We start from the raw sequence: 22,605 nt of genomic DNA on the forward strand, positions 1-22,605 counted from the left end.
GGCCCACAGACTCAGGACAGGCATGCTTTCTACCCAGACTCCTTCCTAAGAGTGGAGCCTGCACCCTGCCATACACATCCCCTCCTGTCTCCTTAGCAACCAGGCTTCTGACTGTCTGAACTGGGAGCGGGTGACACTTGTATTACCACTGAACGCTGTGCCTGCCAGGGTCGTCCCTCCTGCTCTGCAACCGTTTCCAGACAAGAAGGCCAATGGCTGCTGCTCTTCTCCCCGGGCAGAGTGTTGAACCTTCCACAGATATGCTCCTGGGGTGCGCAGTGAAAAACGTGTCCCTTTCCTTAAGGCTCTTTCCATAGGCGCAAGCGCGCTTCTCTCACAGGCAGAAGGGATGCCCAGGCAAAGAGGATTTCTCTCCATGCGGGTTTAGTACACTGTGCTGAAGAGACCAGCTCAGGCAACAGGAGAATCCCTCAGACCCGACTCTGATTTCCCAAAGAATGCTGCGCTTTCCCAGAGGGGATGCCAGGGCAAAGAGGCTTTCGCTCTATGCGGTATTCTCCCATAGTGCTGCGAATACTAGGCTAAGGCAAGCAGCAACAGCAGCCCACAGAACCGACTCTGATTTCCCAGCGACTGCTATGCTTTCGCAGAGCTTTACAGCTTGGCAGGAACCGCACTTCGCTGCTGCTTCCTCAGAAAGGCTTTGGGTGTTTAGTCTGTCCCGGCAGGGAAGAAGAGCCGCGGGAGAGCTGGTGCCTCTTGGGACTTGCTTTCTCGGGATCCTCGTTCACGCCCGGGGTTACCTTGCTATGCCGAACTAGGCAGACACAGTCCCAACCCAGCAGCAGCGTCCGTTCTTAACATGGCACTCAATGCCTATTACAATCTCGTGGGGAAGGTAAGGCTTTGCCTTTGGCTCTGGCGCTCCGGGAGGCTCAAGGTCTAGGCCATTGCCTACACCACAGGAGAGAGCTGGCGACAGGATCACTGCACATGGCCCGTGCACTGGGATGGGGAACTGTGGGGGACTGTCCACACTCTTTCCCCAGCACACCCCCTGCCACCCACATCGCTGCCACATCTTGGTGGAAGATGGCATCTGAATGCCAGTTCCATTTGTGTTGTTTCCGCGAGTTGCAGCTATGTCGCCTGGTGGGAAGCCCAAGTCTGTTCTTGGGACAGATGGCCAAGGAGATGCTGCCCCCTTTTGACCAGAGGCAAAGGACTGGCCTGCCTTCTGCCCAGACTCCTTCCTCAGCGTGGAGTACGCGCCTCTGCCCTAGTCATGCCCTCATGTCTCCCTAGCAGCCTGGCTTCCATCTCTCTGCACAGGTAGCGGGTGACACTTGTCTTGCCACCGGCCTGTGGTTCGTGCCATGGCAGGCTATCCTGCATCCCGAGGGTTTCCAGACCCCAAGGCCAACGGCTCCTTCTCTTCTCCAGGGGCGGCAGCTGCGCTTTCCCCACACTTGGTTTCTCTCTCAGGCAGAGGGGATGCTAGGACAAAGCGTATTTCGCTCCATGCGGGTATCGTCCACCAAGCTGTGGAGACTAGCTCAGGCAAGCAGCAGCAGCATCCCCTAACAAAACTCTGATTTCCCAAGGAAAGCTGCGCTTTCCCAGGCGAGATGCCCAGGCAAAGAGGCTTTTGCTGAATGCGGGTTTCTCCCACCGCGAGACTGGGATCAGGCAAGCAGCCCCAGCCCGCAGAACATTTCTTAGCGAATGCTGTGCTTTCGCAAAGGCTTTGGCTTGGAGCGAACAGCACTTCACTGCTGCTTCCTCAGCAAGGCTTCAGTCGCGTCAGGGAAGCAGAGCTGCGGGAGAGCTGGTGCCTCTTGGACCTTGCTTTCCCAGGCTCCAGTTCGTGTCCTGGGTTCACCCTGCCAAGCCGAACTAAGCAGACACAGCTACAACCCTCCAGTAGCGTGCATAGCCTAGGTTGGCACTCAATACACACTACCATCTTCCAGTGTAGGCATCCCTTGGCCTTTTACTCTGGCACTTAAGCGGACTGCAAACTAGACCAGTGCTTTCCCCACAGGAAAGGAGAGCTGACAGGAACCCTGCACATGGCCCGTGCACTGAATAGGGAGCTTTGGGGGACTGCCCCACTCCTTCCCCTTAAACCCCGTGAATACTCCAAGCTTCCACATCCTGGAGGAAGTCGGCGTCTGACTCGCTGTTAGTTCAAAGAGCTGTTTCTGTGAGTACACCGTAGGCCCCTGGTGACTAGAGCATGTCTGCCCCAGGGACAGGTGGCCAAGGAGCTGCTATCTCCTTGGCCCACAGACTCAGGACAGGCATGCTTTCTACCCAGACTCCTTCCTAAGAGTGGAGCCTGCACCCTGCCATACACATCCCCTGCTGTCTCCTTAGCAACCAGGCTTCTGACTGTCTGAACTGGGAGCGGGTGACACTTGTATTACCACTGAACGCTGTGCCTGCCAGGGTCGTCCCTCCTGCTTTGCAACCGTTTCCAGACAAGAAGGCCAATGGCTGCTGCTCTTCTCCCCGGGCAGAGTGTTGAACCTTCCACAGATATGCTCCTGGGGTGCGCAGTGAAAAACGTGTCCCTTTCCTTAAGGCTCTTTCCATAGGCGCAAGCGCGCTTCTCTCACAGGCAGAAGGGATGCCCAGGCAAAGAGGATTTCTCTCCATGCGGGTTTAGTACACTGTGCTGAAGAGAGCAGCTCAGGCAACAGGAGAATCCCTCAGACCCGACTCTGATTTCCCAAAGAATGCTGCGCTTTCCCAGAGGGGATGCCAGGGCAAAGAGGCTTTCGCTCTATGCGGTATTCTCCCATAGTGCTGCGAATACTAGGCTAAGGCAAGCAGCAACAGCAGCCCACAGAACCGACTCTGATTTCCCAGCGACTGCTATGCTTTCGCAGAGCTTTACAGCTTGGCAGGAACCGCACTTCGCTTCTGCTTCCTCAGAAAGGCTTTGGGTGTTTAGTCTGTCCCGACAGGGAAGAAGAGCCGCGGGAGAGCTGGTGCCTCTTGGGACTTGCTTTCTCGGGCTCCTCGTTCACGCCCGGGGTTACCTTGCTATGCCGAACTAAGCAGACACAGTCACAACCCAGCAGCAGCGTCCGTTCTTAACATGGCACTCAATGCCTATTACAATCTCGTGGGGAAGGTAAGGCTTTGCCTTTGGCTCTGGCGCTCCGGCAGGCTCAAGGTCTAGGCCAGTGCCTACACCACAGGAGAGAGCTGGCGACAGGATCACTGCACATGGCCCGTGCACTGGGATGGGGAACTGTGGGGGACTGTCCACATTCTTTCCCCAGCACACCCCCTGCCACCCACATCGCTGCCACATCTTGGTGGAAGATGGCATCTGAATGCCAGTTCCATTTGTGTTGTTTCCGCGAGTTGCAGCTATGTCGCCTGGTGGGAAGCCCAAGTCTGTTCTTGGGACAGATGGCCAAGGAGATGCTGTCCCTTTTTGACCAGAGGCAAAGGACTGGCCTGCCTTCTGCCCAGACTCCTTCCTCAGCGTGGAGTACGCGCCTCTGCCCTAGTCATGCCCTCATGTCTCCTTAGCAGCCTGGCTTCCATCTCTCTGCACAGGTAGCGGGTGACACTTGTCTTGCCACCGGCCTGTGGTTCGTGCCATGGCAGGCTATCCTGCATCCCGAGTGTTTCCAGACCCCAAGGCCAACGGCTCCTTCTCTTCTCCAGGGGCGGCAGCTGCGCTTTCCCCACACTTGGTTTCTCTCTCAGGCAGAGGGGATGCTAGGACAAAGCGTATTTCGCTCCATGCGGGTATCGTCCACCAAGCTGTGGAGACTAGCTCAGGCAAGCAGCAGCAGCATCCCCTAACAAAACTCTGATTTCCCAAGGAAAGCTGCGCTTTCCCAGGCGAGATGCCCAGGCAAAGAGGCTTTTGCTGAATGCGGGTTTCTCCCACCGCGAGACTGGGATCAGGCAAGCAGCCCCAGCCCGCAGAACATTTCTTAGCGAATGCTGTGCTTTCCCAAAGGCTTTGGCTTGGAGCGAACAGCACTTCACTGCTGCTTCCTCAGCAAGGCTTCAGTCGCGTCAGGGAAGCAGAGCTGCGGGAGAGCTGGTGCCTCTTGGACCTTGCTTTCCCAGGCTCCAGTTCGTGTTCTGGGTTCACCCTGCCAAGCCGAACTAAGCAGACACAGCTACAACCCTCCAGTAGCGTGCATAGCCTAGGTTGGCACTCAATACACACTACCATCTTCCAGTGTAGGCATCCCTTGGCCTTTTACTCTGGCACTTAAGCGGACTGCAAACTAGGCCAGTGCTTTCCCCACAGGAAAGGAGCGCTGACAGGAACCCTGCACATGGCCCGTGCACTGAATAGGGAGCTTTGGGGGACTGTCCCCACTCCTTCCCCTTAAACCCCGTGAATCCTCCAAGCTTCCACATCCTGGAGGAAGTCGGCGTCTGACTCGCTGTTAGTTCAGGGAGCTGTTTCTGCGAGTACACCGTAGGCCCCTGGTGACTAGAGCATGTCTGCCCCAGGGACAGGTGGCCAAGGAGCTGCTATCTCCTTGGCCCACAGACTCAGGACAGGCATGCTTTCTACCCAGACTCCTTCCTAAGAGTGGAGCCTGCACCCTGCCATACACATCCCCTGCTGTCTCCTTAGCAACCAGGCTTCTGACTGTCTGAACTGGGAGCGGGTGACACTTGTATTACCACTGAACGCTGTGCCTGCCAGGGTCGTCCCTCCTGCTTTGCAACCGTTTCCAGACAAGAAGGCCAATGGCTGCTGCTCTTCTCCCCGGGCAGAGTGTTGAACCTTCCACAGATATGCTCCTGGGGTGCGCAGTGAAAAACGTGTCCCTTTCCTTAAGGCTCTTTCCATAGGCGCAAGCGCGCTTCTCTCACAGGCAGAAGGGATGCCCAGGCAAAGAGGATTTCTCTCCATGCGGGTTTAGTACACTGTGCTGAAGAGAGCAGCTCAGGCAACAGGAGAATCCCTCAGACCCGACTCTGATTTCCCAAAGAATGCTGCGCTTTCCCAGAGGGGATGCCAGGGCAAAGAGGCTTTCGCTCTATGCGGTATTCTCCCATAGTGCTGCGAATACTAGGCTAAGGCAAGCAGCAACAGCAGCCCACAGAACCGACTCTGATTTCCCAGCGACTGCTATGCTTTCGCAGAGCTTTTCAGCTTGGCAGGAACCGCACTTCGCTGCTGCTTCCTCAGAAAGGCTTTGGGTGTTTAGTCTGTCCCGGCAGGGAAGAAGAGCCGCGGGAGAGCTGGTGCCTCTTGGGACTTGCTTTCTCGGGCTCCTCGTTCACGCCCGGGGTTACCTTGCTATGCCGAACTAAGCAAACACAGTCCCAACCCAGCAGCAGCGTCCGTTCTTAACATGGCACTCAATGCCTATTACAATCTCGTGGGGAAGGTAAGGCTTTGCCTTTGGCTCTGGCGCTCCGGGAGGCTCAAGGTCTAGGCCATTGCCTACACCACAGGAGAGAGCTGGCGACAGGATCACTGCACATGGCCCGTGCACTGGGATGGGGAACTGTGGGGGACTGTCCACACTCTTTCCCCAGCACACCCCCTGCCACCCACATCGCTGCCACATCTTGGTGGAAGATGGCATCTGAATGCCAGTTCCATTTGTGTTGTTTCCGCGAGTTGCAGCTATGTCGCCTGGTGGGAAGCCCAAGTCTGTTCTTGGGACAGATGGCCAAGGAGATGCTGTCCCTTTTTGACCAGAGGCAAAGGACTGGCCTGCCTTCTGCCCAGACTCCTTCCTCAGCGTGGAGTACGCGCCTCTGCCCTAGTCATGCCCTCATGTCTCCCTAGCAGCCTGGCTTCCATCTCTCTGCACAGGTAGCGGGTGACACTTGTCTTGCCACCGGCCTGTGGTTCGTGCCATGGCAGGCTATCCTGCATCCCGAGGGTTTCCAGACCCCAAGGCCAACGGCTCCTTCACTTCTCCAGGGGCGGCAGCTGCGCTTTCCCACACTTGGTTTCTCTCTCAGGCAGAGGGGATGCTAGGACAAAGCGTATTTCGCTCCATGCGGGTATCGTCCACCAAGCTGTGGAGACTAGCTCAGGCAAGCAGCAGCAGCATCCCCTAACAAAACTCTGATTTCCCAAGAAAAGCTGCGCTTTCCCAGGCGAGATGCCCAGGCAAAGAGGCTTTTGCTGAATGCGGGTTTCTCCCACCGCGAGACTGGGATCAGGCAAGCAGCCCCAGCCCGCAGAACATTTCTTAGCGAATGCTGTGCTTTCGCAAAGGCTTTGGCTTGGAGCGAACAGCACTTCACTGCTGCTTCCTCAGCAAGGCTTCAGTCGCGTCAGGGAAGCAGAGCTGCGGGAGAGCTGGTGCCTCTTGGACCTTGCTTTCCCAGGCTCCAGTTCGTGTCCTGGGTTCACCCTGCCAAGCCGAACTAAGCAGACACAGCTACAACCCTCCAGTAGCGTGCATAGCCTAGGTTGGCACTCAATACACACTACCATCTTCCAGTGTAGGCATCCCTTGGCCTTTTACTCTGGCACTTAAGCGGACTGCAAACTAGACCAGTGCTTTCCCCACAGGAAAGGAGAGCTGACAGGAACCCTGCACATGGCCCGTGCACTGAATAGGGAGCTTTGGGGGACTGCCCCACTCCTTCCCCTTAAACCCCGTGAATACTCCAAGCTTCCACATCCTGGAGGAAGTCGGCGTCTGACTCGCTGTTAGTTCAAAGAGCTGTTTCTGTGAGTACACCGTAGGCCCCTGGTGACTAGAGCATGTCTGCCCCAGGGACAGGTGGCCAAGGAGCTGCTATCTCCTTGGCCCACAGACTCAGGACAGGCATGCTTTCTACCCAGACTCCTTCCTAAGAGTGGAGCCTGCACCCTGCCATACACATCCCCTGCTGTCTCTTTAGCAACCAGGCTTCTGACTGTCTGAACTGGGAGCGGGTGACACTTGTATTACCACTGAACGCTGTGCCTGCCAGGGTCGTCCCTCCTGCTTTGCAACCGTTTCCAGACAAGAAGGCCAATGGCTGCTGTTCTTCTCCCCGGGCAGAGTGTTGAACCTTCCACAGATATGCTCCTGGGGTGCGCAGTGAAAAACGTGTCCCTTTCCTTAAGGCTCTTTCCATAGGCGCAAGCGCGCTTCTCTCACAGGCAGAAGGGATGCCCAGGCAAAGAGGATTTCTCTCCATGCGGGTTTAGTACACTGTGCTGAAGAGACCAGCTCAGGCAACAGGAGAATCCCTCAGACCCGACTCTGATTTCCCAAAGAATGCTGCGCTTTCCCAGAGGGGATGCCAGGGCAAAGAGGCTTTCGCTCTATGCGGTATTCTCCCATAGTGCTGCGAATACTAGGCTAAGGCAAGCAGCAACAGCAGCCCACAGAACCGACTCTGATTTCCCAGCGACTGCTATGCTTTCGCAGAGCTTTTCAGCTTGGCAGGAACCGCACTTCGCTGCTGCTTCCTCAGAAAGGCTTTGGGTGTTTAGTCTGTCCCGGCAGGGAAGAAGAGCCGCGGGAGAGCTGGTGCCTCTTGGGACTTGCTTTCTCGGGCTCCTCGTTCACACCCGGGGTTACCTTGCTATGCCGAACTAAGCAGACACAGTCCCAACCCAGCAGCAGCGTCCGTTCTTAACATGGCACTCAATGCCTATTACAATCTCGTGGGGAAGGTAAGGCTTTGCCTTTGGCTCTGGCGCTCCGGCAGGCTCAAGGTCTAGGCCAGTGCCTACACCACAGGAGAGAGCTGGCGACAGGATCACTGCACATGGTCCGTGCACTGGGATGGGGAACTGTGGGGGACTGTCCACATTCTTTCCCCAGCACACCCCCTGCCACCCACATCGCTGCCACATCTTGGTGGAAGATGGCATCTGAATGCCAGTTCCATTTGTGTTGTTTCCGCGAGTTGCAGCTATGTCGCCTGGTGGGAAGCCCAAGTCTGTTCTTGGGACAGATGGCCAAGGAGATGCTGCCCCTTTTTGACCAGAGGCAAAGGACTGGCCTGCCTTCTGCCCAGACTCCTTCCTCAGCGTGGAGTACGCGCCTCTGCCCTAGTCATGCCCTCATGTCTCCTTAGCAGCCTGGCTTCCATCTCTCTGCACAGGTAGCGGGTGACACTTGTCTTGCCACCGGCCTGTGGTTCGTGCCATGGCAGGCTATCCTGCATCCCGAGTGTTTCCAGACCCCAAGGCCAACGGCTCCTTTTCTTCTCCAGGGGCGGCAGTTGCGCTTTCCCCTCACTTGGTTTCTCTCTCAGGCAGAGGGGATGCTAGGACAAAGCGTATTTCGCTCCATGCGGGTATCGTCCACCAAGCTGTGGAGACTAGCTCAGGCAAGCAGAAGCAGCATCCCCTAAAAAAACTCTGATTTCCCAAGGAAAGCTGCGCTTTCCCAGGCGAGATGCCCAGGCAAAGAGGCTTTTGCTGAATGCGGGTTTCTCCCACCGCGAGGCTGGGATCAGGCAAGCAGCCCCAGCCCGCAGAACATTTCTTAGCGAATGCTGTGCTTTCGCAAAGGCTTTGGCTTGGAGCGAACAGCACTTCACTGCTGCTTCCTCAGCAAGGCTTCAGTCGCGTTAGGGAAGCAGAGCTGCGGGAGAGCTGGTGCCTCTTGGACCTTGCTTTCCCAGGCTCCAGTTCGTGTTCTGGGTTCACCCTGCCAAGCCGAACTAAGCAGACACAGCTACAACCCTCCAGTAGCGTGCATAGCCTAGGTTGGCACTCAATACACACTACCATCTTCCAGTGTAGGCATCCCTTGGCCTTTTACTCTGGCACTTAAGCGGACTGCAACCTAGACCAGTGCTTTCCCCACAGGAAAGGAGAGCTGACAGGAACCCTGCACATGGCCCGTGCACTGAATAGGGAGCTTTGGGGGACTGTCCCCACTCCTTCCCCTTAAACCCCGTGAATACTCCAAGCTTCCACATCCTGGAGGAAGTCGGCGTCTGACTCGCTGTTAGTTCAGGGAGCTGTTTCTGTGAGTACACCGTAGGCCCCTGGTGACTAGAGCATGTCTGCCCCAGGGACAGGTGGCCAAGGAGCTGCTATCTCCTTGGCCCACAGACTCAGGACAGGCATGCTTTCTACCCAGACTCCTTCCTAAGAGTGGAGCCTGCACCCTGCCATACACATCCCCTGCTGTCTCTTTAGCAACCAGGCTTCTGACTGTCTGAACTGGGAGCGGGTGACACTTGTATTACCACTGAACGCTGTGCCTGCCAGGGTCGTCCCTCCTGCTTTGCAACCGTTTCCAGACAAGAAGGCCAATGGCTGCTGCTCTTCTCCCCGGGCAGAGTGTTGAACCTTCCACAGATATGCTCCTGGGGTGCGCAGTGAAAAACGTGTCCCTTTCCTTAAGGCTCTTTCCATAGGCGCAAGCGCGCTTCTCTCACAGGCAGAAGGGATGCCCAGGCAAAGAGGATTTCTCTCCATGCGGGTTTAGTACACTGTGCTGAAGAGAGCAGCTCAGGCAACAGGAGAATCCCTCAGACCCGACTCTGATTTCCCAAAGAATGCTGCGCTTTCCCAGAGGGGATGCCAGGGCAAAGAGGCTTTCGCTCTATGCGGTATTCTCCCATAGTGCTGCGAATACTAGGCTAAGGCAAGCAGCAACAGCAGCCCACAGAACCGACTCTGATTTCCCAGCGACTGCTATGCTTTCGCAGAGCTTTTCAGCTTGGCAGGAACCGCACTTCGCTGCTGCTTCCTCAGAAAGGCTTTGGGTGTTTAGTCTGTCCCGGCAGGGAAGAAGAGCCGCGGGAGAGCTGGTGCCTCTTGGGACTTGCTTTCTCGGGCTCCTCGTTCACACCCGGGGTTACCTTGCTATGCCGAACTAAGCAGACACAGTCCCAACCCAGCAGCAGCGTCCGTTCTTAACATGGCACTCAATGCCTATTACAATCTCGTGGGGAAGGTAAGGCTTTGCCTTTGGCTCTGGCGCTCCGGCAGGCTCAAAGTCTAGGCCAGTGCCTACACCACAGGAGAGAGCTGGCGACAGGATCACTGCACATGGTCCGTGCACTGGGATGGGGAACTGTGGGGGACTGTCCACATTCTTTCCCCAGCACACCCCCTGCCACCCACATCGCTGCCACATCTTGGTGGAAGATGGCATCTGAATGCCAGTTCCATTTGTGTTGTTTCCGCGAGTTGCAGCTATGTCGCCTGGTGGGAAGCCCAAGTCTGTTCTTGGGACAGATGGCCAAGGAGATGCTGCCCCTTTTTGACCAGAGGCAAAGGACTGGCCTGCCTTCTGCCCAGACTCCTTCCTCAGCGTGGAGTACGCGCCTCTGCCCTAGTCATGCCCTCATGTCTCCTTAGCAGCCTGGCTTCCATCTCTCTGCACAGGTAGCGGGTGACACTTGTCTTGCCACCGGCCTGTGGTTCGTGCCATGGCAGGCTATCCTGCATCCCGAGGGTTTCCAGACCCCAAGGCCAACGGCTCCTTCTCTTCTCCAGGGGCGGCAGCTGCGCCTTTTCCACACTTGCCTTGTCTCTCAGGCAGAGGGGATGCTAGGGAAACGGGTATTTCGCTCCATGCGGGTATCGTCCACCAAGCTGTGGAGACTAGCTCAGGCAAGCAGCAGCAGCATCCCCTAACAAAACTCTGATTTCCCAAGGAAAGCTGCGCTTTCCCAGGCGAGATGCCCAGGCAAAGAGGCTTTTGCTGAATGCGGGTTTCTCCCACCGCGAGACTGGGATCAGGCAAGCAGCCCCAGCCCGCAGAACATTTCTTAGCGAATGCTGTGCTTTCCCAAAGGCTTTGGCTTGGAGCGAACAGCACTTCACTGCTGCTTCCTCAGCAAGGCTTCAGTCGCGTCAGGGAAGCAGAGCTGCGGGAGAGCTGGTGCCTCTTGGACCTTGCTTTCCCAGGCTCCAGTTCGTGTTCTGGGTTCACCCTGCCAAGCCGAACTAAGCAGACACAGCTACAACCCTCCAGTAGCGTGCATAGCCTAGGTTGGCACTCAATACACACTACCATCTTCCAGTGTAGGCATCCCTTGGCCTTTTACTCTGGCACTTAAGCGGACTGCAAACTAGACCAGTGCTTTCCCCACAGGAAAGGAGAGCTGACAGGAACCCTGCACATGGCCCGTGCACTGAATAGGGAGCTTTGGGGGACTGTCCCCACTCCTTCCGCTTAAACCCCGTGAATACTCCAAGCTTCCACATCCTGGAGGAAGTCGGCGTCTGACTCGCTGTTAGTTCAGGGAGCTGTTTCTGCGAGTACACCGTAGGCCCCTGGTGACTAGAGCATGTCTGCCCCAGGGACAGGTGGCCAAGGAGCTGCTATCTCCTTGGCCCACAGACTCAGGACAGGCATGCTTTCTACCCAGACTCATTCCTAAGAGTGGAGCCTGCACCCTGCCATACACATCCCCTCCTGTCTCCTTAGCAACCAGGCTTCTGACTGTCTGAACTGGGAGCGGGTGACACTTGTATTACCACTGAAGGCTGTGCCTGCCAGGGTCGTCCCTCCTGCTCTGCAACCGTTTCCAGACAAGAAGGCCAATGGCTGCTGCTCTTCTCCCCGGGCAGAGTGTTGAACCTTCCACAGATATGCTCCTGGGGTGCGCAGTGAAAAACGTGTCCCTTTCCTTAAGGCTCTTTCCATAGGCGCAAGCGCGCTTCTCTCACAGGCAGAAGGGATGCCCAGGCAAAGAGGATTTCTCTCCATGCGGGTTTAGTACACTGTGCTGAAGAGACCGCTCAGGCAACAGGAGAATCCCTCAGACCCGACTCTGATTTCCCAAAGAATGCTGCGCTTTCCCAGAGGGGATTCCAGGGCAAAGAGGCTTTCGCTCTATGCGGTATTCTCCCATAGTGCTGCGAATACTAGGCTAAGGCAAGCAGCAACAGCAGCCCACAGAACCGACTCTGATTTCCCAGCGACTGCTATGCTTTCGCAGAGCTTTACAGCTTGGCAGGAACCGCACTTCGCTGCTGCTTCCTCAGAAAGGCTTTGGGTGTTTAGTCTGTCCCGGCAGGGAAGAAGAGCCGCGGGAGAGCTGGTGCCTCTTGGGACTTGCTTTCTCGGGCTCCTCGTTCACGCCCGGGGTTACCTTGCTATGCCGAACTAGGCAGACACAGTCCCAACCCAGCAGCAGCGTCCGTTCTTAACATGGCACTCAATGCCTATTACAATCTCGTGGGGAAGGTAAGGCTTTGCCTTTGGCTCTGGCGCTCCGGGAGGCTCAAGGTCTAGGCCATTGCCTACACCACAGGAGAGAGCTGGCGACAGGATCACTGCACATGGCCCGTGCACTGGGATGGGGAACTGTGGGGGACTGTCCACACTCTTTCCCCAGCACACCCCCTGCCACCCACATCGCTGCCACATCTTGGTGGAAGATGGCATCTGAATGCCAGTTCCATTTGTGTTGTTTCCGCGAGTTGCAGCTATGTCGCCTGGTGGGAAGCCCAAGTCTGTTCTTGGGACAGATGGCCAAGGAGATGCTGCCCCCTTTTGACCAGAGGCAAAGGACTGGCCTGCCTTCTGCCCAGACTCCTTCCTCAGCGTGGAGTACGCGCCTCTGCCCTAGTCATGCCCTCATGTCTCCCTAGCAGCCTGGCTTCCATCTCTCTGCACAGGTAGCGGGTGACACTTGTCTTGCCACCGGCCTGTGGTTCGTGCCATGGCAGGCTATCCTGCATCCCGAGGGTTTCCAGACCCCAAGGCCAACGGCTCCTTCTCTTCTCCAGGGGCGGCAGCTGCGCTTTCCCCACACTTGGTTTCTCTCTCAGGCAGAGGGGATGCTAGGACAAAGCGTATTTCGCTCCATGCGGGTATCGTCCACCAAGCTGTGGAGACTAGCTCAGGCAAGCAGCAGCAGCATCCCCTAACAAAACTCTGATTTCCCAAGGAAAGCTGCGCTTTCCCAGGCGAGATGCCCAGGCAAAGAAGCTTTTGCTGAATGCGGGTTTCTCCCACCGCGAGGCTGGGATCAGGCAAGCAGCCCCAGCCCGCAGAACATTTCTTAGCGAATGCTGTGCTTTCGCAAAGGCTTTGGCTTGGAGCGAACAGCACTTCACTGCTGCTTCCTCAGCAAGGCTTCAGTCGCGTCAGGGAAGCAGAGCTGCGGGAGAGCTGGTGACTCTTGGACCTTGCTTTCCCAGGCTCCAGTTCGTGTTCTGGGTTCACCCTGCCAAGCCGAACTAAGCAGACACAGCTACAACCCTCCAGTAGCGTGCATAGCCTAGGCTGGCACTCAATACACACTACCATCTTCCAGTGTAGGCATCCCTTGGCCTTTTACTCTGGCACTTAAGCGGACTGCAAACTAGACCAGTGCTTTCCCCACAGGAAAGGAGAGCTGACAGGAACCCTGCACATGGCCCGTGCACTGAATAGGGAGCTTTGGGGGACTGCCCCACTCCTTCCCCTTAAACCCCGTGAATCCTCCAAGCTTCCACATCCTGGAGGAAGTCGGCGTCTGACTCGCTGTTAGTTCAGGGAGCTGTTTCTGTGAGTACACCGTAGGCCCCTGGTGACTAGAGCATGTCTGCCCCAGGGACAGGTGGCCAAGGAGCTGCTATCTCCTTGGCCCACAGACTCAGGACAGGCATGCTTTCTACCCAGACTCCTTCCTAAGAGTGGAGCCTGCACCCTGCCATACACATCCCCTGCTGTCTCCTTAGCAACCAGGCTTCTGACTGTCTGAACTGGGAGCGGGTGACACTTGTATTACCACTGAACGCTGTGCCTGCCAGGGTCGTCCCTCCTTCTTTGCAACCGTTTCCAGACAAGAAGGCCAATGGCTGCTGCTCTTCTCCCCGGGCAGAGTGTTGAACCTTCCACAGATATGCTCCTGGGGTGCGCAGTGAAAAACGTGTCCCTTTCCTTAAGGCTCTTTCCATAGGCGCAAGCGCGCTTCTCTCACAGGCAGAAGGGATGCCCAGGCAAAGAGGATTTCTCTCCATGCGGGTTTAGTACACTGTGCTGAAGAGACCAGCTCAGGCAACAGGAGAATCCCTCAGACCCGACTCTGATTTCCCAAAGAATGCTGCGCTTTCCCAGAGGGGATGCCAGGGCAAAGAGGCTTTCGCTCTATGCGGTATTCTCCCATAGTGCTGCGAATACTAGGCTAAGGCAAGCAGCAACAGCAGCCCACAGAACCGACTCTGATTTCCCAGCGACTGCTATGCTTTCGCAGAGCTTTACAGCTTGGCAGGAACCGCACTTCGCTGCTGCTTCCTCAGAAAGGCTTTGGGTGTTTAGTCTGTCCCGGCAGGGAAGAAGAGCCGCGGGAGAGCTGGTGCCTCTTGGGACTTGCTTTCTCGGGCTCCTCGTTCACGCCCGGGGTTACCTTGCTATGCCGAACTAAGCAGACACAGTCCCAACCCAGCAGCAGCGTCCGTTCTTAACATGGCACTCAATGCCTATTACAATCTCGTGGGGAAGGTAAGGCTTTGCCTTTGGCTCTGGCGCTCCGGGAGGCTCAAGGTCTAGGCCATTGCCTACACCACAGGAGAGAGCTGGCGACAGGATCACTGCACATGGCCCGTGCACTGGGATGGGGAACTGTGGGGGACTGTCCACACTCTTTCCCCAGCACACCCCCTGCCACCCACATCGCTGCCACATCTTGGTGGAAGATGGCATCTGAATGCCAGTTCCATTTGTGTTGTTTCCGCGAGTTGCAGCTATGTCGCCTGGTGGGAAGCCCAAGTCTGTTCTTGGGACAGATGGCCAAGGAGATGCTGTCCCTTTTTGACCAGAGGCAAAGGACTGGCCTGCCTTCTGCCCAGACTCCTTCCTCAGCGTGGAGTACGCGCCTCTGCCCTAGTCATGCCCTCATGTCTCCCTAGCAGCCTGGCTTCCATCTCTCTGCACAGGTAGCGGGTGACACTTGTCTTGCCACCGGCCTGTGGTTCGTGCCATGGCAGGCTATCCTGCATCCCGAGGGTTTCCAGACCCCAAGGCCAACGGCTCCTTCTCTTCTCCAGGGGCGGCAGCTGCGCTTTCCCACACTTGGTTTCTCTCTCAGGCAGAGGGGATGCTAGGACTAAGCGTATTTCGCTCCATGCGGGTATCGTCCACCAAGCTGTGGAGACTAGCTCAGGCAAGCAGCAGCAGCATCCCCTAACAAAACTCTGATTTCCCAAGAAAAGCTGCGCTTTCCCAGGCGAGATGCCCAGGCAAAGAGGCTTTTGCTGAATGCGGGTTTCTCCCACCGCGAGACTGGGATCAGGCAAGCAGCCCCAGCCCGCAGAACATTTCTTAGCGAATGCTGTGCTTTCGCAAAGGCTTTGGCTTGGAGCGAACAGCACTTCACTGCTGCTTCCTCAGCAAGGCTTCAGTCGCGTCAGGGAAGCAGAGCTGCGGGAGAGCTGGTGCCTCTTGGACCTTGCTTTCCCAGGCTCCAGTTCGTGTCCTGGGTTCACCCTGCCAAGCCGAACTAAGCAGACACAGCTACAACCCTCCAGTAGCGTGCATAGCCTAGGTTGGCACTCAATACACACTACCATCTTCCAGTGTAGGCATCCCTTGGCCTTTTACTCTGGCACTTAAGCGGACTGCAAACTAGACCAGTGCTTTCCCCACAGGAAAGGAGAGCTGACAGGAACCCTGCACATGGCCCGTGCACTGAATAGGGGCTTTGGGGGACTGCCGCACTCCTTCCCCTTAAACCCCGTGAATACTCCAAGCTTCCACATCCTGGAGGAAGTCGGCGTCTGACTCGCTGTTAGTTCAAAGAGCTGTTTCTGTGAGTACACCGTAGGCCCCTGGTGACTAGAGCATGTCTGCCCCAGGGACAGGTGGCCAAGGAGCTGCTATCTCCTTGGCCCACAGACTCAGGACAGGCATGCTTTCTACCCAGACTCCTTCCTAAGAGTGGAGCCTGCACCCTGCCATACACATCCCCTCCTGTCTCCTTAGCAACCAGGCTTCTGACTGTCTGAACTGGGAGCGGGTGACACTTGTATTACCACTGAACGCTGTGCCTGCCAGGGTCGTCCCTCCTGCTCTGCAACCGTTTCCAGACAAGAAGGCCAATGGCTGCTGCTCTTCTCCCCGGTTGAGTGTTGAACCTTCCACAGATATGCTCCTGGGGTGCGCAGTGAAAAACGTGTCCCTTTCCTTAAGGCTCTTTCCATAGGCGCAAGCGCGCTTCTCTCACAGGCAGAAGGGATGCCCAGGCAAAGAGGATTTCTCTCCATGCGGGTTTAGTACACTGTGCTGAAGAGACCAGCTCAGGCAACAGGAGAATCCCTCAGACCCGACTCTGATTTCCCAAAGAATGCTGCGCTTTCCCAGAGGGGATGCCAGGGCAAAGAGGCTTTCGCTCTATGCGGTATTCTCCCATAGTGCTGCGAATACTAGGCTAAGGCAAGCAGCAACAGCAGCCCACAGAACCGACTCTGATTTCCCAGCGACTGCTATGCTTTCGCAGAGCTTTTCAGCTTGGCAGGAACCGCACTTCGCTGCTGCTTCCTCAGAAAGGCTTTGGGTGTTTAGTCTGTCCCGGCAGGGAAGAAGAGCCGCGGGAGAGCTGGTGCCTCTTGGGACTTGCTTTCTCGGGCTTCTCGTTCACACCCGGGGTTACCTTGCTATGCCGAACTAAGCAGACACAGTCCCAACCCAGCAGCAGCGTCCGTTCTTAACATGGCACTCAATGCCTATTACAATCTCGTGGGGAAGGTAAGGCTTTGCCTTTGGCTCTGGCGCTCCGGCAGGCTCAAGGTCTAGGCCAGTGCCTACACCACAGGAGAGAGCTGGCGACAGGATCACTGCACATGGCCCGTGCACTGGGATGGGGAACTGTGGGGGACTGTCCACATTCTTTCCCCAGCACACCCCCTGCCACCCACATCGCTGCCACATCTTGGTGGAAGATGGCATCTGAATGCCAGTTCCATTTGTGTTGTTTCCGCGAGTTGCAGCTATGTCGCCTGGTGGGAAGCCCAAGTCTGTTCTTGGGACAGATGGCCAAGGAGATGCTGCCCCTTTTTGACCAGAGGCAAAGGACTGGCCTGCCTTCTGCCCAGACTCCTTCCTCAGCGTGGAGTACGCGCCTCTGCCCTAGTCATGCCCTCATGTCTCCTTAGCAGCCTGGCTTCCATCTCTCTGCACAGGTAGCGGGTGACACTTGTCTTGCCACCGGCCTGTGGTTCGTGCCATGGCAGGCTATCCTGCATCCCGAGGGTTTCCAGACCCCAAGGCCAACGGCTCCTTCTCTTCTCCAGGGGCGGCAGCTGCGCTTTCCCCACACTTGGTTTCTCTCTCAGGCAGAGGGGATGCTAGGACAAAGCGTATTTCGCTCCATGCGGGTATCGTCCACCAAGCTGTGGAGACTAGCTCAGGCAAGCAGCAGCAGCATCCCCTAACAAAACTCTGATTTCCCAAGGAAAGCTGCGCTTTCCCAGGCGAGATGCCCAGGCAAAGAGGCTTTTGCTGAATGCGGGTTTCTCCCACCGCGAGACTGGGATCAGGCAAGCAGCCCCAGCCCGCAGAACATTTCTTAGCGAATGCTGTGCTTTCCCAAAGGCTTTGGCTTGGAGCGAACAGCACTTCACTGCTGCTTCCTCAGCAAGGCTTCAGTCGCGTCAGGGAAGCAGAGCTGCGGGAGAGCTGGTGCCTCTTGGACCTTGCTTTCCCAGGCTCCAGTTCGTGTTCTGGGTTCACCCTGCCAAGCCGAACTAAGCAGACACAGCTACAACCCTCCAGTAGCGTGCATAGCCTAGGTTGGCACTCAATACACACTACCATCTTCCAGTGTAGGCATCCCTTGGCCTTTTACTCTGGCACTTAAGCGGACTGCAAACTAGGCCAGTGCTTTCCCCACAGGAAAGGAGAGCTGACAGGAACCCTGCACATGGCCCGTGCACTGAATAGGGAGCTTTGGGGGACTGTCCCCACTCCTTCCCCTTAAACCCCGTGAATCCTCCAAGCTTCCACATCCTGGAGGAAGTCAGCGTCTGACTCGCTGTTAGTTCAGGGAGCTGTTTCTGTGAGTACACCGTAGGCCCCTGGTGACTAGAGCATGTCTGCCCCAGGGACAGGTGGCCAAGGAGCTGCTATCTCCTTGGCCCACAGACTCAGGACAGGCATGCTTTCTACCCAGACTCCTTCCTAAGAGTGGAGCCTGCACCCTGCCATACACATCCCCTGCTGTCTCCTTAGCAACCAGGCTTCTGACTGTCTGAACTGGGAGCGGGTGACACTTGTATTACCACTGAACGCTGTGCCTGCCAGGGTCGTCCCTCCTTCTTTGCAACCGTTTCCAGACAAGAAGGCCAATGGCTGCTGCTCTTCTCCCCGGGCAGAGTGTTGAACCTTCCACAGATATGCTCCTGGGGTGCGCAGTGAAAAACGTGTCCCTTTCCTTAAGGCTCTTTCCATAGGCGCAAGCGCGCTTCTCTCACAGGCAGAAGGGATGCCCAGGCAAAGAGGATTTCTCTCCATGCGGGTTTAGTACACTGTGCTGAAGAGACCAGCTCAGGCAACAGGAGAATCCCTCAGACCCGACTCTGATTTCCCAAAGAATGCTGCGCTTTCCCAGAGGGGATGCCAGGGCAAAGAGGCTTTCGCTCTATGCGGTATTCTCCCATAGTGCTGCGAATACTAGGCTAAGGCAAGCAGCAACAGCAGCCCACAGAACCGACTCTGATTTCCCAGCGACTGCTATGCTTTCGCAGAGCTTTACAGCTTGGCAGGAACCGCACTTCGCTGCTGCTTCCTCAGAAAGGCTTTGGGTGTTTAGTCTGTCCCGGCAGGGAAGAAGAGCCGCGGGAGAGCTGGTGCCTCTTGGGACTTGCTTTCTCGGGCTCCTCGTTCACGCCCGGGGTTACCTTGCTATGCCGAACTAAGCAGACACAGTCCCAACCCAGCAGCAGCGTCCGTTCTTAACATGGCACTCAATGCCTATTACAATCTCGTGGGGAAGGTAAGGCTTTGCCTTTGGCTCTGGCGCTCCGGGAGGCTCAAGGTCTAGGCCATTGCCTACACCACAGGAGAGAGCTGGCGACAGGATCACTGCACATGGCCCGTGCACTGGGATGGGGAACTGTGGGGGACTGTCCACACTCTTTCCCCAGCACACCCCCTGCCACCCACATCGCTGCCACATCTTGGTGGAAGATGGCATCTGAATGCCAGTTCCATTTGTGTTGTTTCCGCGAGTTGCAGCTATGTCGCCTGGTGGGAAGCCCAAGTCTGTTCTTGGGACAGATGGCCAAGGAGATGCTGTCCCTTTTTGACCAGAGGCAAAGGACTGGCCTGCCTTCTGCCCAGACTCCTTCCTCAGCGTGGAGTACGCGCCTCTGCCCTAGTCATGCCCTCATGTCTCCCTAGCAGCCTGGCTTCCATCTCTCTGCACAGGTAGCGGGTGACACTTGTCTTGCCACCGGCCTGTGGTTCGTGCCATGGCAGGCTATCCTGCATCCCGAGGGTTTCCAGACCCCAAGGCCAACGGCTCCTTCTCTTCTCCAGGGGCGGCAGCTGCGCTTTCCCACACTTGGTTTCTCTCTCAGGCAGAGGGGATGCTAGGACTAAGCGTATTTCGCTCCATGCGGGTATCGTCCACCAAGCTGTGGAGACTAGCTCAGGCAAGCAGCAGCAGCATCCCCTAACAAAACTCTGATTTCCCAAGAAAAGCTGCGCTTTCCCAGGCGAGATGCCCAGGCAAAGAGGCTTTTGCTGAATGCGGGTTTCTCCCACCGCGAGACTGGGATCAGGCAAGCAGCCCCAGCCCGCAGAACATTTCTTAGCGAATGCTGTGCTTTCGCAAAGGCTTTGGCTTGGAGCGAACAGCACTTCACTGCTGCTTCCTCAGCAAGGCTTCAGTCGCGTCAGGGAAGCAGAGCTGCGGGAGAGCTGGTGCCTCTTGGACCTTGCTTTCCCAGGCTCCAGTTCGTGTCCTGGGTTCACCCTGCCAAGCCGAACTAAGCAGACACAGCTACAACCCTCCAGTAGCGTGCATAGCCTAGGTTGGCACTCAATACACACTACCATCTTCCAGTGTAGGCATCCCTTGGCCTTTTACTCTGGCACTTAAGCGGACTGCAAACTAGACCAGTGCTTTCCCCACAGGAAAGGAGAGCTGACAGGAACCCTGCACATGGCCCGTGCACTGAATAGGGAGCTTTGGGGGACTGCCCCACTCCTTCCCCTTAAACCCCGTGAATACTCCAAGCTTCCACATCCTGGAGGAAGTCGGCGTCTGACTCGCTGTTAGTTCAAAGAGCTGTTTCTGTGAGTACACCGTAGGCCCCTGGTGACTAGAGCATGTCTGCCCCAGGGACAGGTGGCCAAGGAGCTGCTATCTCCTTGGCCCACAGACTCAGGACAGGCATGCTTTCTACCCAGACTCCTTCCTAAGAGTGGAGCCTGCACCCTGCCATACACATCCCCTGCTGTCTCCTTAGCAACCAGGCTTCTGACTGTCTGAACTGGGAGCGGGTGACACTTGTATTACCACTGAACGCTGTGCCTGCCAGGGTCGTCCCTCCTGCTTTGCAACCGTTTCCAGACAAGAAGGCCAATGGCTGCTGCTCTTCTCCCCGGGCAGAGTGTTGAACCTTCCACAGATATGCTCCTGGGGTGCGCAGTGAAAAACGTGTCCCTTTCCTTAAGGCTCTTTCCATAGGCGCAAGCGCGCTTCTCTCACAGGCAGAAGGGATGCCCAGGCAAAGAGGATTTCTCTCCATGCGGGTTTAGTACACTGTGCTGAAGAGACCAGCTCAGGCAACAGGAGAATCCCTCAGACCCGACTCTGATTTCCCAAAGAATGCTGCGCTTTCCCAGAGGGGATGCCAGGGCAAAGAGGCTTTCGCTCTATGCGGTATTCTCCCATAGTGCTGCGAATACTAGGCTAAGGCAAGCAGCAACAGCAGCCCACAGAACCGACTCTGATTTCCCAGCGACTGCTATGCTTTCGCAGAGCTTTTCAGCTTGGCAGGAACCGCACTTCGCTGCTGCTTCCTCAGAAAGGCTTTGGGTGTTTAGTCTGTCCCGGCAGGGAAGAAGAGCCGCGGGAGAGCTGGTGCCTCTTGGGACTTGCTTTCTCGGGCTTCTCGTTCACACCCGGGGTTACCTTGCTATGCCGAACTAAGCAGACACAGTCCCAACCCAGCAGCAGCGTCCGTTCTTAACATGGCACTCAATGCCTATTACAATCTCGTGGGGAAGGTAAGGCTTTGCCTTTGGCTCTGGCGCTCCGGCAGGCTCAAGGTCTAGGCCAGTGCCTACACCACAGGAGAGAGATGGCGACAGGATCACTGCACATGGCCCGTGCACTGGGATGGGGAACTGTGGGGGACTGTCCACATTCTTTCCCCAGCACACCCCCTGCCACCCACATCGCTGCCACATCTTGGTGGAAGATGGCATCTGAATGCCAGTTCCATTTGTGTTGTTTCCGCGAGTTGCAGCTATGTCGCCTGGTGGGAAGCCCAAGTCTGTTCTTGGGACAGATGGCCAAGGAGATGCTGCCCCTTTTTGACCAGAGGCAAAGGACTGGCCTGCCTTCTGCCCAGACTCCTTCCTCAGCGTGGAGTACGCGCCTCTGCCCTAGTCATGCCCTCATGTCTCCTTAGCAGCCTGGCTTCCATCTCTCTGCACAGGTAGCGGGTGACACTTGTCTTGCCACCGGCCTGTGGTTCGTGCCATGGCAGGCTATCCTGCATCCCGAGGGTTTCCAGACCCCAAGGCCAACGGCTCCTTCTCTTCTCCAGGGGCGGCAGCTGCGCTTTCCCCACACTTGGTTTCTCTCTCAGGCAGAGGGGATGCTAGGACAAAGCGTATTTCGCTCCATGCGGGTATCGTCCACCAAGCTGTGGAGACTAGCTCAGGCAAGCAGCAGCAGCATCCCCTAACAAAACTCTGATTTCCCAAGGAAAGCTGCGCTTTCCCAGGCGAGATGCCCAGGCAAAGAGGCTTTTGCTGAATGCGGGTTTCTCCCACCGCGAGACTGGGATCAGGCAAGCAGCCCCAGCCCGCAGAACATTTCTTAGCGAATGCTGTGCTTTCCCAAAGGCTTTGGCTTGGAGCGAACAGCACTTCACTGCTGCTTCCTCAGCAAGGCTTCAGTCGCGTCAGGGAAGCAGAGCTGCGGGAGAGCTGGTGCCTCTTGGACCTTGCTTTCCCAGGCTCCAGTTCGTGTTCTGGGTTCACCCTGCCAAGCCGAACTAAGCAGACACAGCTACAACCCTCCAGTAGCGTGCATAGCCTAGGTTGGCACTCAATACACACTACCATCTTCCAGTGTAGGCATCCCTTGGCCTTTTACTCTGGCACTTAAGCGGACTGCAAACTAGGCCAGTGCTTTCCCCACAGGAAAGGAGAGCTGACAGGAACCCTGCACATGGCCCGTGCACTGAATAGGGAGCTTTGGGGGACTGTCCCCACTCCTTCCCCTTAAACCCCGTGAATCCTCCAAGCTTCCACATCCTGGAGGAAGTCGGCGTCTGACTCGCTGTTAGTTCAGGGAGCTGTTTTTGTGAGTACACCGTAGGCCCCTGGTGACTAGAGCATGTCTGCCCCAGGGACAGGTGGCCAAGGAGCTGCTATCTCCTTGGCCCACAGACTCAGGACAGGCATGCTTTCTACCCAGACTCCTTCCTAAGAGTGGAGCCTGCACCCTGCCATACACATCCCCTGCTGTCTCCTTAGCAACCAGGCTTCTGACTGTCTGAACTGGGAGCGGGTGACACTTGTATTACCACTGAACGCTGTGCCTGCC

The sequence above is a fragment of the Mustela nivalis genome (assembly GCF_964662115.1).
Source record: "Mustela nivalis genome assembly, chromosome: Y".
NCBI lineage: Eukaryota > Metazoa > Chordata > Mammalia > Carnivora > Mustelidae > Mustela > Mustela nivalis.